Source organism: Hylobates moloch, unplaced genomic scaffold (genome assembly GCF_009828535.3).
Source record: "Hylobates moloch isolate HMO894 unplaced genomic scaffold, HMol_V3 SCAFFOLD_8, whole genome shotgun sequence".
Lineage (NCBI taxonomy): Eukaryota > Metazoa > Chordata > Mammalia > Primates > Hylobatidae > Hylobates > Hylobates moloch.
The window spans coordinates 48,908,533-48,924,115 of NW_026652283.1; the positions used below are offsets into that span (position 1 = coordinate 48,908,533).

The following is a 15,583-nucleotide window of genomic DNA, read 5'->3' on the forward strand; positions in this document are numbered from 1 at the left end:
AAAAAAAAAGAATTGAAAAGGAATGAACAAAACGTCCTGGAAGTATGGGATTATGTAAAGATGCCCAATCTACAAGTCATTGGCATCCCTGAAAGACATGAGGAGAAAGGAAGCAACTTGGAAAACATATTTCACAGTATCATCCATGAGAACTTCCCCATCCTAGCTAGAGAGGCCGATATTCAAATTCAGGAAATGCAAAGAATTCCTGCAAGATTACTTCACAAGAAGATCATCCCCAAGACATAATCATCCAATACTCCAAGGTTGAAATGAAAGAAAAAATCATAAAGGCAGCTAGAGAATAAAGGGGAGGTCACTCACTAGGGGAACCCTATCAGACTGACAGAGGACCTCTCAACATAAACCCTACAAACCAGAAGAGATTGGGGACCTGTATTCAACATTCGTAAAGAAAAAAATTCCAACCATGAATTTCATATCCAGTGAAACTAAGCATCATAAATGAAGGAGAAATATGATCATTTTCAATTTGATCCTATTCAAATGCTGAGGGAATTTGTTAACACCAGAGCTGCCTTACAAGAGCTCATGAAAGAAGTATGAAATATGGAAAGGAAAGACCATTACCAGGCACTACAAAAATGCATATAAGTACACACACCAGTGACACTTATAAAGCCACACACAAACAAGTCTGCATAACAACTGGTTAACAACATGATAGCAGGATCAAATCCATACATATCAATAAGAAACTTGAATATAAATGGGTTAGGTGCCCCAATTAAAAGGCAGAGTGGCTGCCAGCTGGATAAAGAAACAGGACCCAATAGTATGCTGTCTTCAAGAGACCCATCTCACATGCAATGTCATCAATAGGCTTAAAATAAAGGGATGAAGAAATATCTACCAAGCAAATGGAAAACTGAAAAAAGCAGAGTATGCCATCCTAATTTCAGACAAAAGAGAGTTTAAACCAACAAACATCAAAGAAGACAAAGAAGGGCAATTACATATTGGTAAAGGGCTTAATTCAACAAGAAGACCTAAATTAATGTGTACCCAATACAAGAGCACCCAGATTCATAAAGCAAATTTTTAGAGACCTTCAAAGAGACTTAGGCTCCCACAGAATAATACTGGAGACTTCAATACCCCACTGACAGTATTAGACAGATAACTGAGTCAGAAAATTAACGAAGAGATTCAGGACCTGAATTCAACACTTGACGTAATGGAGCTAATAGACAGCTACATAACTTTCCACCCCAAAGCAACAGAATACACATTCTTTTCATCGCCACATGGTACACACTGTAAGATCAGCCATGCAATCAGACATAAGACAATCCTCAGCAAATTCAAAAACAGCAAAACCATACCAACCACACTCTTGGACCACAGTACAATAAAAATAGAAATCAAGGCCAAGAGAATCACTCAAAACCATACAATTACATGGAAATTAAACAACCTGCTCCAGAATAACTCAGGTTAATTATCAAATTAAGGCAGTGTGATGGTTAATGTCAAGTGTCAACTTGATTGGACTGAAGGATGCAGAGTATTGTGTCTGGGTGTATCTGGCTGTTACTAGAAGAGATTAACATTTGAGTAGGTGGACTGGGAGAAGAAGACTCATCTTCAGGAAGACTCACCAATAGTGTGGGTGAGCACCATCCAATCAGCTACCAGTGTGGCTAGGAAAACCAGGCAGATGAAGGTGGAAGAAGCTGATTTGCTGAGTCTTCCAGCCTTCATCTTTCTCCCATGCTGGATGCTTCCTGTCCTCAAACATCAGACTCCAAGTTCTTTGGCTTTTGGACTCCTGGGTATACATCAGTGGTTTGTTATGGGCTCTTGGGCCTTTGGCCACAGACTGAAGGCTGCACTGCTGGCTTCCCTACTTTTGAGATTTTGGGACTCAGAATGAGCCACTACTGGCTTCCTTGCTCCTCAACTTGCAGACAGCCCATCATGGGACACCTTGTGATCATGTGAGTCAACTCTCCTTCATAAACTCTCTTTCATGTATACATATATCCTATTAGTTCTGTCCCTCTAGAGAATCCTGACTAATACAGTCAGGAATTAAGAAGTTCTTTGAAACTAATGAGAACAAAGACACAGCATATCAGAATCTCTGGGACACAGCTGAGGCAGTGTTAAGAGGGAAATTTATAGCATTAAATGCCTGCATCAAAAAGTTAGAAAGATCTCAAACAACGTAACATCACAACTAGAAGAGCTAGAGAAATAGGAGCAAACAAACTCTAAAGCTAGCAGAAGACAAAGAATAACCAAAATCAGAGCTGAACTGATGGAAACAGAGACATTAAAAAAATACAAAAGATAAACAAATGTAGGAATTGGTTTCTTGAAAAAATTAATAAGATAGTCAGCTAGACAAGTAAACAAGAAAAGAGAGCATATCCAAATAAACACTACAATAAATGACAAAGGGAATATTACTACTATTCCACAGAAATACCAATAACCATCAGAGATTACTATGAACACCTCTATGCACACAGACTAGAAAATCTAGAAGAAATGGATAAATTCCTGGACATATACATCCTCCCAAGACTAAACATGGAAGAAATTGAATCTGTGAACAGACCAATAACAAGCTTTGAAACTGAATCAGCAATTGATAGATGACCAACCAACAAAAGCCAAGAATCAGGTAGATTCACAGCCAAATTCTACCAGATGTTCAAAGAAGAGCTGGTACCATTCTTACTAAAATTATCCCCCAAAATTGAGGAGGAGGTACTCCTCCTCAACTCATTCAATGAGGCCAGCACCATCCTGATATCAAAACCTGGAAGAGACACAACAAAAAAAAGAAAACTTCCACCCAATATCCTTGATGAACATAGATGCAAAAATCCTCAACCAAATACTAGCAAACTGAATCCAGTAGCACATCAAAAAGCTTAGCCACCACAATCAAGTAGACTTTAATCCCTGGGATGCATGGTTAGTTCAACATATGCAAATCAATAAATGTGACTCATCACATAAACAGAATTAAGGACAAAAACCATATGATTATATCAATCAATACAGAAAAGGCTTTTGATAAAATTCAACAATGCTTCATGTTAAAACTCTAAAGAATCTTGGCATTGAAGGAATATAGTTCAAAACAGTAAGAGCCATCAATGACAAACCCACAGCTAACATCACACTGAATGGCAAAAGCTGGAAGCATTCCACTTGAAAATTGGCACAAGGCAAGGGTGCCCTCTCTCACCACTCCTATTCAACATAGTATTTTAAGTCCTGGCCAGAGCAATCAGGCAAGTGAGAGAAAAAAAAGGCATCCAAACAGGAAAAGAAGTAGTAAAACTATCCCTGCATGTATATGACATGATTTTGTATTTTAAAAACCCCATGGTCTTGGCCCCAAAGCTCCTTGAACTGATAAGCAACTTAAGTTTGGGGATACACAAATCAGTAGCATTCCTATTCACTAACAGCACCCAAGCTAAGAGCCAAATCAGGAATGCAATACCATTCACAACTGCCACAAAAAGAATAAAATACCTAGAAGTATGGCTAAGCAGGGAGGTGAAAGATCTCTACAATGAGAATTACAAAACTGCTCAAAAAAATCAGAGATGACACCAAAAAAATGGAAGAAAATTCCATGCTCATAGATAGGAAGAATAAATATCATTAAAATGACCATACTGCTCAATGCAATTTACAGATTCAATGCTATTCCTATCAAACTACCAATGACATTTTTCAAGTAATTAGAAAAAACTATTCTAAAATTCATATGGAACAAAAAAAGAGCCTGAAAAGCCAAGGCAATCCTAGGCCAAAAAAAAAAAAAAAAAAAGCTGGAGGAATCACATTGCCCGACCTCAAACCATACTACAAGGCTAGAGTAACCAAAATACCATGGTACTTATACAAAAAAAGACACATAGGCCAATAGAACAGAAGAGAGAGCCAAGAAATAAAGCCACTCACCTACAGTCATCTGATCTTTGAAAAAGCTGACAAAAACAAGCAATGGGGAAAGGACTCCACTCAATAAACGGTGCTGGAATAACTGGCTAGTTGAAGATTGAAACTGGACCACTTCCTTAGACCATATGCAAAAATCAACACAAGATTGATTAAAGACCTAAATGTAAACCCTGTAACTGTAAAAACTCTGGAAGATAACCTAGGCAATACCATTTTTGACATAGGAACAGGCAAAGGTTTCATGATGGAAAATGTCCAAAGCAATTGCAACAAAAGCAAAAATGACAAATGGCGCCTAATTAAAGGAAAGAGGTTTTGCACAGCAAAAGAAACTATTAACAGAGTAAACAGACAACTTACAGAATGGAAGAAAATATTTGTAAACGATACATCTGACAAAGATCTAACATCTAGAATCTACAAGGAACTTAAATAAACACACAAGCAAAAAATGAACAATCTCATTAAAAAGTGGGCAAAGGACATGAACAGACACTTTTCAAAAGAAGGCATGCAATACACCAAAAAGCATATGAAAAAATGTACAATATCACTAATCATTAGAGAAATTCAAATACAAACAACAATAAGATAGCATTGCATATCAGTCAGAATGGCTATCGTTAAAAAGTCAAAAAATAACAGATGTTGGTGAGATTGCAGACAAAAGGAATGCCTATACACTGCTGGTTGGAGTGTAAATTAGTTCAATCATTGTCAAAGACAGTATGGTGATTTCTCAAAAACCTAAGACAGAACTACCATTCAACCCAGCAATCCCATGCCTGGGTATATATTCAAATGAATATAAACTGTTCTACCACAAAGATACATGCATGTGTATATTCACTGCAGCACCATTCACAATAGCAAAGACATGTAATCAATCTAACTGCCCATCAACAGTAGACTGGAAAAAGAGAATGTGGTACATATATACCATGGAATACTATGCAACCATAAAAAAGAAAGAGATCACATCCTTTGCAGGAACATGGATGGAGCTGGAGGCCATTATCCTTAGCAAAGTAATGCAGGAACATAAAACCAAATATCACATGTTCACACCTATAAGTGACAGCTAAATAAAGAGAACACATGAACAAAAAGAGGGCAACAACAGACAATGGGGCCTCCTCGAGGGAGGAGGATAAGAGGAGAGAGAAGTTCAAGAAAAAAAAAAGTCAAGTACTATGCTTAGTACCCCAGTGAGGAAATATTCTGCATCGCAAACCTGAGTCATGAATTTACCTATATAACAAATCTGTACATGTACCCCTGAACCTAAAATAAAATTTCTTAAAATATTTAAGAAAAAATGCATAGGAAGATATCATGAAAATCTTCATATCGTTCAGTTTGATAATATAAATGAAACAGGAAAATTCCTAATAAAACTGACCAAGTAATAGAAAACCCAAATAACTGATATTAAAGAAATTATATCCATTACTGAAAACTATCCCACAAAAATAGGCTTGTTCAAAACATTTAAGAAGGAAATAATTTTGCATAGAAGCTGCCTGAAAAAGGCTGGGAATATTTCCCAACCACTATTTCCTTTTTATGAGGTCAGCCAAAATCTGAGAATATTACAAGAAAGGAAACCTGCAGACCAATCACTATCGTTAACTTAGATGCAAAAATCTTAGGTATAATATTAGCAAATTGAAACCAGTGATTATTTTTAAGAAAATCATGACCAAGAGATTTGTTTCAAGAATGTGACCCTAGTTTAAGACTTGAAAATCCAGTGATTTGCTATATTAAAATAAGGAGTGGTAGCAGAATAATCATCTCAGTAGATACAATGGAATAAAACCTTATATTTGTAATTTTTAAAACAAAAAATATTAGAAAATAAGGAATGTCTGTAATCTGACAAAGAATACCCACAAGAAATCTACAAAAAGTATCATATTTAATTTCGAATTATAAAAACCTTTCGTCTTTCATGTTGAACAAGAAACTGTCTATCACCACTTCTATTTGATACTATTTTAGAAACCCTAAATAACAAAACAATAAAAATAAATAAAATGCACAAAGATTAAAGTGGGAGATTTAAAACTATCATTATTTACAGATTATATTATTATATATTAGAACACTCAAAAACTCAAAAACTACAATCTATTAACATTAATGCATGAATGTAGGTAGGTCAGTGGATTACCGATGACTAAAAACAGGTAAATTATATTCATCATACCAAGAAAAAATAGAATTATAAAAGGTATAATGTATAATAGCATAAAAATACCAAACATCTAGAGCTAAATCTATAGAAAGACATGCTAGACCTATGAAATGAAAACTATGACAAATTATTGGTGGAAATTAAAGATCTAAATTAATAAAGACATAATTTCATGAACTGGAAGACTGAATATTGTTAAGATGTCAGTTCTCCTCCAATCAAAGTATAGATTCAATGTAGTCTCAATCAAAACCTCAGTGGGTTCTGGCAAGCTGATGATTTTGATATACAGAAGGAAATTAAAAGAACCAAGAATAGCAAAAGCAATTTTGAAGCAAGAACAAAGGTGAAGGAGTTATGTCATTAGATATAAAGAGTTACTATAAACCTATAGTAAATTGAGGAAAATAGATAATTCAACCAATAAAATAGAAGAAAGTCAAGAATGACTCACATATATGCAATGGAAGTGAAGAGAATCCAGGACTATCTCCACATAAACACAGTGGAGGGGTGAAGAATAGCTTTTAAAGAAAGATGCTAGGTCATAATCATTTGACAAGCAATGCTTCTGATGCCTGTACAAGGGTGGAGTGACAAAACGTGAATTTTATGAGGCTTTAGATACACAGCCAGTTTCACAATTATTATATTTGTTGACTTATGAAGTTGCTTAGGACCAGAGGGTATAAAGCTACACCAAACACATCTCAAAAGCAAAATGCATCTTCCTGCTGTCTCATGATACTTAAGAGATAAGGATCTATCAGGGCACAGGCCCTGAAAACACAAGAACCAAAACGTTGATTGTTGAGACTATAAAGGTTTTTAACCTGGAGATACCTGAAAATCTGGGACTAGCTAGGATAAAAAATTGGGTCTTGGCAACAGATGCAAAGGCTATTTCTAAGAATGGAGAAACAGGTAAGATTTTTTTGGCGTGAGAATCACACCAGGCTATAGAGGTAAAATTGAAAACAGGAAAGGCCTCAAATATATGAAAGTTCCTTGTCAAGATATTTTCTAAATTCTCAAGCTGTGCCAGGTTGGGGGTAAAATAAGCTAATCCAAAGTCTCCGAAAAGCAAACAAAACATGTCTTACAATTATATGTTACTTAAAATGTATCACAAAGAATGACTTTAATATCATTTGAGAGTTGAAAGCCTTGAAAAGAACAGATCAGATGACATTTGACTACTTGCAAGCACCATTTACCCTGAGGACACTTGACTTCTGAGATTAGTAGAAGCTGGTCTCTGTCATAGAGCTGACACTGCTCAACATAACTGGTAATTATGCAGAGATACAGTGACAAAACCAGAAAGTAGGGGACTGAAATACATGACCAATTTCTGAAACTTCCCAGTGTGAAAATGTAATAAACTAAGCCTAAAACCTTTGGGCAGAACAGAAATTGCCTCAGTCTCTCAGTACTGAAAAGATAAGGACCTAAAAGGTTAATAATTTGGAAAAACTGAAGGCTAACGCCCTAAAAAGACTTAACTGTGATTTATCAGGACTTTGATTAAGGGCAAATTGAGAATCACCAAATCATCAATATAGACTGACCCTGGTTCAGTCCCTTTTGGATCAAGGTTATTAGCCTTTGATGCTACCTGCCTAGAAGAGGTATAGGCATATAATATCTAGAATTTAACTCTAAAATAGTAAGTGGTACACGAAGAGTCAGGACAATATTATTGGTAAGCGAGAGTAAAAAAGACAAAGCAGATCACAAACAGAATCCAGATATTAGAGTTAGAAGATCTTTAAAGTAATTAGGATTAATTTGGTCAAGAAAATAGGTGAAAAGTTGGGCAAAACAGAGAAAGTTTAAGACTTGCAGAAATTGGTATCTATAAAAATGAATCAAGGGGACATTTTAGATCTAAAAAATATAATTATTAAAATCAATTACCTAATATAATAAATGAATTTAACAGCAGATCAGAATCAGTAGAAGACAAGATTAGTGAACTATAAGGTTCATAGTAAATATCCACAATAAAATAGCAAATAGAATCATAAAAATTGGAAAGAGCGCAAGAAACTTGCAGGACACAATCAAACGATCTAACACAGGTAATTGAACACCCAAAGAGTAAGAAATAATAGTTAATAAGACATTTGAAGAGATAATGAGCTAGAATGTCCCAAGCAATACAAGTCATGAATTTACAGATTCAAGATGCTCTGAATTGCTCCTCATCCTTTTAGCTATGATTGAGTGAAGAAAGTCTGAGTACGCCAAGCAGGTTAATACATAAAACTACATCTCAGAAGAGCAAAGAAAAGAAGCCAGAGATAAACAACATTACCTTCAAAAGAACAAGAATAAGACTAACAACACGCTTCTCAAAAAAAATGATGGAAGATATCAGATAATAGAATAGTGCCTTTAAAGTGTAGGAAGAAAAACAGCTGCCAAAGTAGACATCTATACCCAGGGAGAAAAAATTACTCACAAATTTAGTGGATACTAAAGACAATTAAAGATGACAAAAATTGTCCACAGTAGGCCTGCACTAAAAACAAACAAACAAACAAACAAAACCAAAAAAACAAAAACACTACAGAGAATTTTCCACGCAGATGAGAAATTATCTAAAATGGAAACAGAATCCAAAACCAAAGATCAACAGAAAAGATAAGTAAATATAAAATAATATTACTATACAATAGTAGCAATATACTGTGGAGTCAAAAATAGATGTAGAATTAAAATGCATAATATCAATAACTTTAAAGAGGAAGGAATATAAATGGAATGCAAATGCTCTAATCTAGAATTATCAAAAAATTGGTAAAAAATTGTATTAGACTATAATAAAGAATACATGTTTTGTACAGGGTAACTATTTAAAAAATAAGCACTCTATAAATTAAAAATAAAAAAAGAAGAAAACTATCTTATTGTCAAATAAAGTATGAAGGAGATAAAAAAAGAAATATAAACAGATTTATCACATAGTATACAAATCCAACAATATCAAGTAATTAAATGATTACAGTAAGTAAATCAAACGAAGTTAAATGATATAAAACCTTCTTATATAAGAAACATACCTTAAATATAAGGATACAAGAAGGGTGAAAGTAAAAGGATGAAAAAGAAATACCAAGCAACATTACTCCAAAGAAAGTTGGTGTGACTATAAAATTGTCAGATAAACCACATTTGCAGACAAGAAGCTTTCCCAGAAACAGACATTTAGAATAATAAATAGGTCAACAGACAAGAACAAAACACTTTCTAAACCTATACGTATCCAACAACACACTTTCAGAACGTGCAAAGCATAACCACGACACATTATCAATTCACACCCTGTGGAACAGTAGTATTGGGAAAACAAAACAAAACAAAATATAAATACAGTGTGCTAGCAAGGATGGGGAGAAACTAGAATTCTTAAACAATGATACTGGAACACTTTGAAATCTTTTTGGCATTATCTTCTGCAGATGAAGAGACACCTCCCTTATGCCTCAACTATTCCACTTTTAGGTATGTTTCCAGCCAGAATACACACAGTAGTCCCCCTAATCATCAGTTCCACTTCCCGTGGTTTCAATAATCTGTGGTCAACAGCAGCCTAAAAAATATTAAATGGAAAATTCCAGAAATAAATAATTCATAAATTTTAAACTGCACATCATTCTGAGTAGCATGATAAAATCTTACGCTGTCCTGCTCCGTCTGCCCAGGACATGAATCATCCTTTTGTCCAGCATATCCACGCTGTATACACTACTTGCCTATTTGTCACCAAGCAGCCATCTCAGCTATCAGATTGACTGTGGTAGTATTATAATGCTTGCATTCAAGTTACCCTTAGTTTACTTAGCAATGGCCCCAAAGCACAATAGTGATGCTGGCCATTTGGATATGCCAAAGCAAAGCAGTAAAGTGCTTCCTTTAAGTGAAAAGGTGAAAGTTCTTGACTTGGAAAGAAAAAAAATGTTTTCTGAGAGTGCTATAATCTATGGTCAGAACTAATCTATTCCTGGGATTGTAAAGAAGAAAAAAAAGTTCATACTAGTTTTGCTGTCACACTTCAAACTATAAAAAGTTATGGCATGGTGCATGGTAAGCGCTTAGTTAAGTTGAGAAAGGCATTAAATTTGCAGGCAGAAGCCATGGATGGGAACATGTTCTAATTGACAGAATGCAAGTTCAGTAAGTACATCTATGGTTTCAGGCATCCACTAAGGGGTCTTGGAACATATTCCCTAAAGATAAGGAGGACTACTGTATACATGTTCACCAAAGAATATACACAATATATTGTCTATGGTAGCACTATTAGTATTAGCCCAAAATTAAAAGTAGAATTGATTATGGTATTATTTTGGAAGAATACAAATGCAAAAGCAGGGGTTGGCAAACTTTTCTTGTGAAGGGCCAGGTAGGAAATATGTTCAGATTTATATACTATGGGATCTGTCACAATTCTCACCTCTGCTGTTGTAGTTTGAGATCAGTCATGGGTAACATGTATACAAATGAGTATATCCATACTGCAATAAAATTTTGTTTTTAAAAAAATAGCTAGAATTTCCCTGTGTGGCATAGTTTGTTGACTGCAGCTATACAGCAATGAAAATGAAGCACATGCATGTCACAAACATTAATCAAAAGAAATCAGATACGAAAGAATAAATATCACTTTGGGAGGCTGAGGCAGGTGGATCACAAGGTCAGGAGATCGAGACTATCCTGGCTAACATGGTGAAACCCCATCTCTACTAAAAATACAAAATAATTAGTCAGGTGTGGTGGCTGGCGCCTGTAGTCCCAGCTACTCGGGAGGCTAAGGCATGAGAATGGCGTGAACCCGGGAGGCAGAGCTTGCTGTGAGCCAAGATTGCACCACTGTACTCCAGTCTGGGTGACAGCGTGAGACTCCATCTCAAAAAAAAAAAAAAAGAATAAATATGACTCAATTTATAAAACATTCAAAAACAAAACTAATTTATATTTTGTGACATATTAGAAGAGCAGAGAGTGTAGTGACTGAAAAGAGGCACCAGAGACATTTCTAGGGTGCTGGTAATGTCATGTCTATGACCTGGATGCTGTTCACCACATGGGTACACTTTGTGAAAACTCATTATGCAATATAATTTAGAATAAAAGCAGACTATTCTGAAATAAAAAATTTTAAAGGACCTAGAATAGTAGTACCAAATAATACATGGAAAGTATCTGTGACAAAATGAGGTGACAAGATATCTTCATGAACCCCAACATATGAGGAGGAACAAACCACCAGTAGTAATACAGCTGGTATCTGCATCTGTGGAGGAGAGCTCAGAGGAAAACAGGAGGCATCCAATAAACCTGATAACTTCAAAATAACAAAAACATGCTCACTCAAAAATATCAGTGGGTTAATTTAAGAACATCAACAGAAATTGGGAGAGGTTTTTGATTTTTGTGTGATGAAATGTACAAGATGAGTCTGGGACTCATCTATGTGGCCTACTAGGGCCACATAAAAAGATTTGCAAGACATAAAGACATGAAGAGTTTCCCACTGGCCAAGTTGAGCTTATTTGGGTACCAATAGTAACTGAAATACAACAAAACACATCAATATGTTCAAATCCATGAGTTCACAATGATCTAAAAAAAAGGAAAACTAACTGGTCACCTTTGGAGAATGTTAAAGAACAAAATATTATGAACACTAGAAAAAGAAGGGATGAATGAACAATGACATTAAGTAACAAAACAGATGAAGTGGGATGAGGAGTAGAAGGACAGATAAGAAAATTCAATACTTTTGTAACGCCTATGTAATGCATCTATGCATTGGATTTGCCAGAGAGAGAGAGGGAAGGAAAGTAGAGATGGAGAGAATACGAATCAGATATTAAGTGCCTGCCAATGAAAGACACAATAAGACTTCTGAAATAAAAACTGAACTTGATTAAGCCTCTAGATCCCAATTTAAAGGTACCAATTTAGAGAAAATACTGCAGATAACAATGGAACATGCTTATACCACAGAAGTCGTATCATCAAAATCTTACAGAAAAATTATACGAGAATACAAATACAAAAGCAGGGGTTGGCAAACATTGTTAAGTCAGAAGAGGAATAAATAAAATTAACATGTTCATTTATGTTAAACTTTAATAAGAATACTTGTTTTAATCTTTGAAGTTACCATCAAAGGAATAGGAAAGAAAATCCCTAGTTAATAACAATAGAAAAATTAAATAACAATATAACTCAACCCAAAAGAGGATAAAAGGAAATAAAGAATATAGAACAGGTAGTGCAAATAGAAAACAATAGGTTTATACCCAAATATATCAGTAGGAACATAAGAAAGGAACAGACTGACTACTACAATTAAAACACCATGATTTCCACACTGTATAAAAAAAGTCAATATATGCTAATGAAAAATCCCAGTTAAATAAACAAAAACGTTAAAAGTGTGTATGAAAGAAGATATTCCTTGCAAAACACTAACCACATAAAGCTATTTTAGTGCTCACTTTGGCAGTACATATACTAACATTGGAAGGATACACAGAAGATTAGCATGGCCCCTGCACAAGGATGACACACAAATTTATGAAGCATTCCATATTTTTCAGACAAGCAAGTGCTGAGGGAATTCATTACCACCAGATCTGCCTTACAAGAGCTCCTGGAGGAAGCCCTAAATATGGAAAGGAAAGACAATTACCAGCTATTACAAAAACACACTGAATGAAGTTCACAGACCAGTGACTCTATAAAGGAACCACGCAGTCTGCAAAATAAGCAGCTAGCATCATGACGTCAGGATCAAATACACACATATAAACACTAAACTTAAATCTAAATGGGCTAAGTGCCCCAATTAAAAGACAGATTGGCAAGCTGGATAAAGAACCAAGACTTGTTGGTATGCTGTCTTCAAGAGACCCAAGAGACATGCAGTGACACAAATAGGCTTAAAATAAAGGGATGGAGAAAAATCTACAAAGCAAATGAAAAACAGAAATCGAGATTGCAATTCTAGTTTCTAACAAAACAGACTTTAAACCAACAAAGATAAAGAAAGACAAAGAAGGGCATTACATAATGGTAAAGGGGCCAATCCAACAAGAAGATCTAACTATCCTAAATACATATGCACCCAACACAGGAGCACCCAGATTTATAAAGCAAGTTCTTAGAGGCCTTCCAAGAGACTTAGACTCACACAAAATAATAGTAAGAGACTTTGGTACCCCACTGACAATATTAGACAGATCGAGACAGAAAATCAACAAAGATATTCAGGACATGAACTCAGTTCTGGATCAAATGCACCTGATGATATCTGCAGAACTCTACTCCCAAAAACAACAGAATATACATTCTTCTCATCACCACCTAGCACATATTCTAAAATTGATCACATAATCAGAAGTAAAACACTCATCGGCAAATGCAAAAGAACTGAAATCATAACAATCTCTCAGACCACAGCACAACCCATTCAAAAAGATACAATTACATAGAAATTGAACAAACTGCTCCTGAATGACTTTTGGGTAAATGATGAAATTAAAGCAGAAACCAAGAAGTTCTCTGAAACTAATGAGAACAAAGATACAACATATCAGAATCACTGGGACACAGCTAAGGCAGTGTTAATAGGTAAATTTATACAACTAGATGCCCACATCAAAAAGTTAGAAAGATCTCAAATTTTAAAACAACATAACATCACAACTAAAAGAAGCAGAGAACCGAGAGCAAGCAATTCCCAAAGCAGGCAGAAGACAAGAAATAACCAAAATCAGCGCTGAACTGAAGGTGACTGACATGAAAAACCATTTAAAAGATCAACAAATCCAGGAGCTGTTTTTTTGAAAAATTAACAAAATTAATAGACTGCTAGCTAGACTAATAAAGAAGAAAAGAGACATCAAATAAACACAATCCTAGAAACAAGGGGATACTACCACTGACCCCACAGAAATAAAAACAACCATCAGACAATATTATGAACACCTCTATGCAATAAACTTGAAAATAAAGAAGAAATAGATAAATTCTTAGATACAAACATCCTTCCAAGACTGAACAGGAAGAAATTGAATCCCTGAACAGACCAATGACATGTTCTGAAACTGAAGAAGTAATAAATAGCCTACTAACAACAAAAAAAAACCTCAGGCCAGATGGATTCACAGCTGAATTCTACCAGATGTACAAAGAAGAGATGGTACTATTCTTACTGAAACTATTCCACAAATGTGAGGATGAGGAACTACTGTCTAACTCATTTTATGAGACCACAGCCTCATCCTGATGTCAAAACCTGGAAGAGATAAAACTTCAGGCCAATGCTTCATGAACATCAAGGCAAAAATCCTCAACAAAATACTGGAAAACTGAATCCAGCAGCTCATCAAAAAGCTTAGCCGCCACATTCAAGCAGACTTTATCCTGAAGATGCAAGGTTTGTTCAACACTACACAAATCAAAAAATGTGATTCATCACATAAACAGAACTAAAGACAAAAACCACATGATTATCTCAATAGATGCAGAAAAGGCTTTTGATAAAATTCATCATTTCTTCCTGTTAAAACTCTCAATAAATTAAGCATTGGAGGAACATAACTCAAAATAATAAAAGCCATATACCACAAACTGACAGTCAACGTCCTACTGAATGGGGAAAAGCTAGAAGCATTCCCCTTGAAAACAGCACAAGACAAGGTGCCCTCTCTCATCACTCTTATTCAACATAGTATTGGAAATCCTGGACAGAGCAATCAGACAAGAGAAAGACATGAAAATAGAAGAGAGGAAGTCAAATCATACCTGTTTGCAGATTATATGATCTTATATTGAGAAAACCCCATAATCTCAGCCCAAAGCTTCTTAAGCTGAAAAATAACTTGAGCAAAATCTCAGGGGATACAAAATCCATGTTCAAAAACCACTAGCATTCCTATACACCAACAATAGTCAAGCTGAGGGCCATGTCAGGAATATAATACCCTTCACAACTGCCACAAAAAGAATGAAATATCTAGGAATACAGCTAACCAGGGAGGTGAAAGATCTCTACTAGGAGAACTGCAAAACACTGCTCAGAGAAATCAGAAAAGACACAAACAAATGGAAAAACATCCCATGCTCATGGATAGGAAAAATCAATATATCCTTAAAATGGCCATACTGTCCAAAGCAATTTATAGATTCAGTGCTATTCCTATTAAACTACTATTGAGATTCTTCACAGAAATAGAAAAAATTTTAAAATTCATATTAACCAAAAAGGAGCCTGAAGAGCCAAGGCAAACCTAAGCAAAAAGAACAAAGTCAGAGGCAACATGCTACCCAACTTCAAACTATACTACAGGGCTACGCTAACCAAAATAGCATGGTAGTAGTACAAAAACAGACACATAGACCAATGGA

General features: G+C 35.3%; 1 protein-coding gene and 1 non-coding gene across 7 annotated transcripts in view; one reads left to right on the forward strand and one right to left on the reverse strand.

Moving 5' to 3' along the window:
- Positions 1-15,583, reverse strand: part of SPATA6 (spermatogenesis associated 6) — a 127,064-nt gene that overhangs the window by 18,221 nt on the left and 93,260 nt on the right. The gene's annotated exons all lie outside the window — the stretch shown is intronic.
- On the forward strand, positions 12,662-12,768 carry LOC116473914 (U6 spliceosomal RNA). The gene has a single exon (XR_004249477.1). It is a non-coding gene; the product is annotated as a U6 spliceosomal RNA (small nuclear RNA).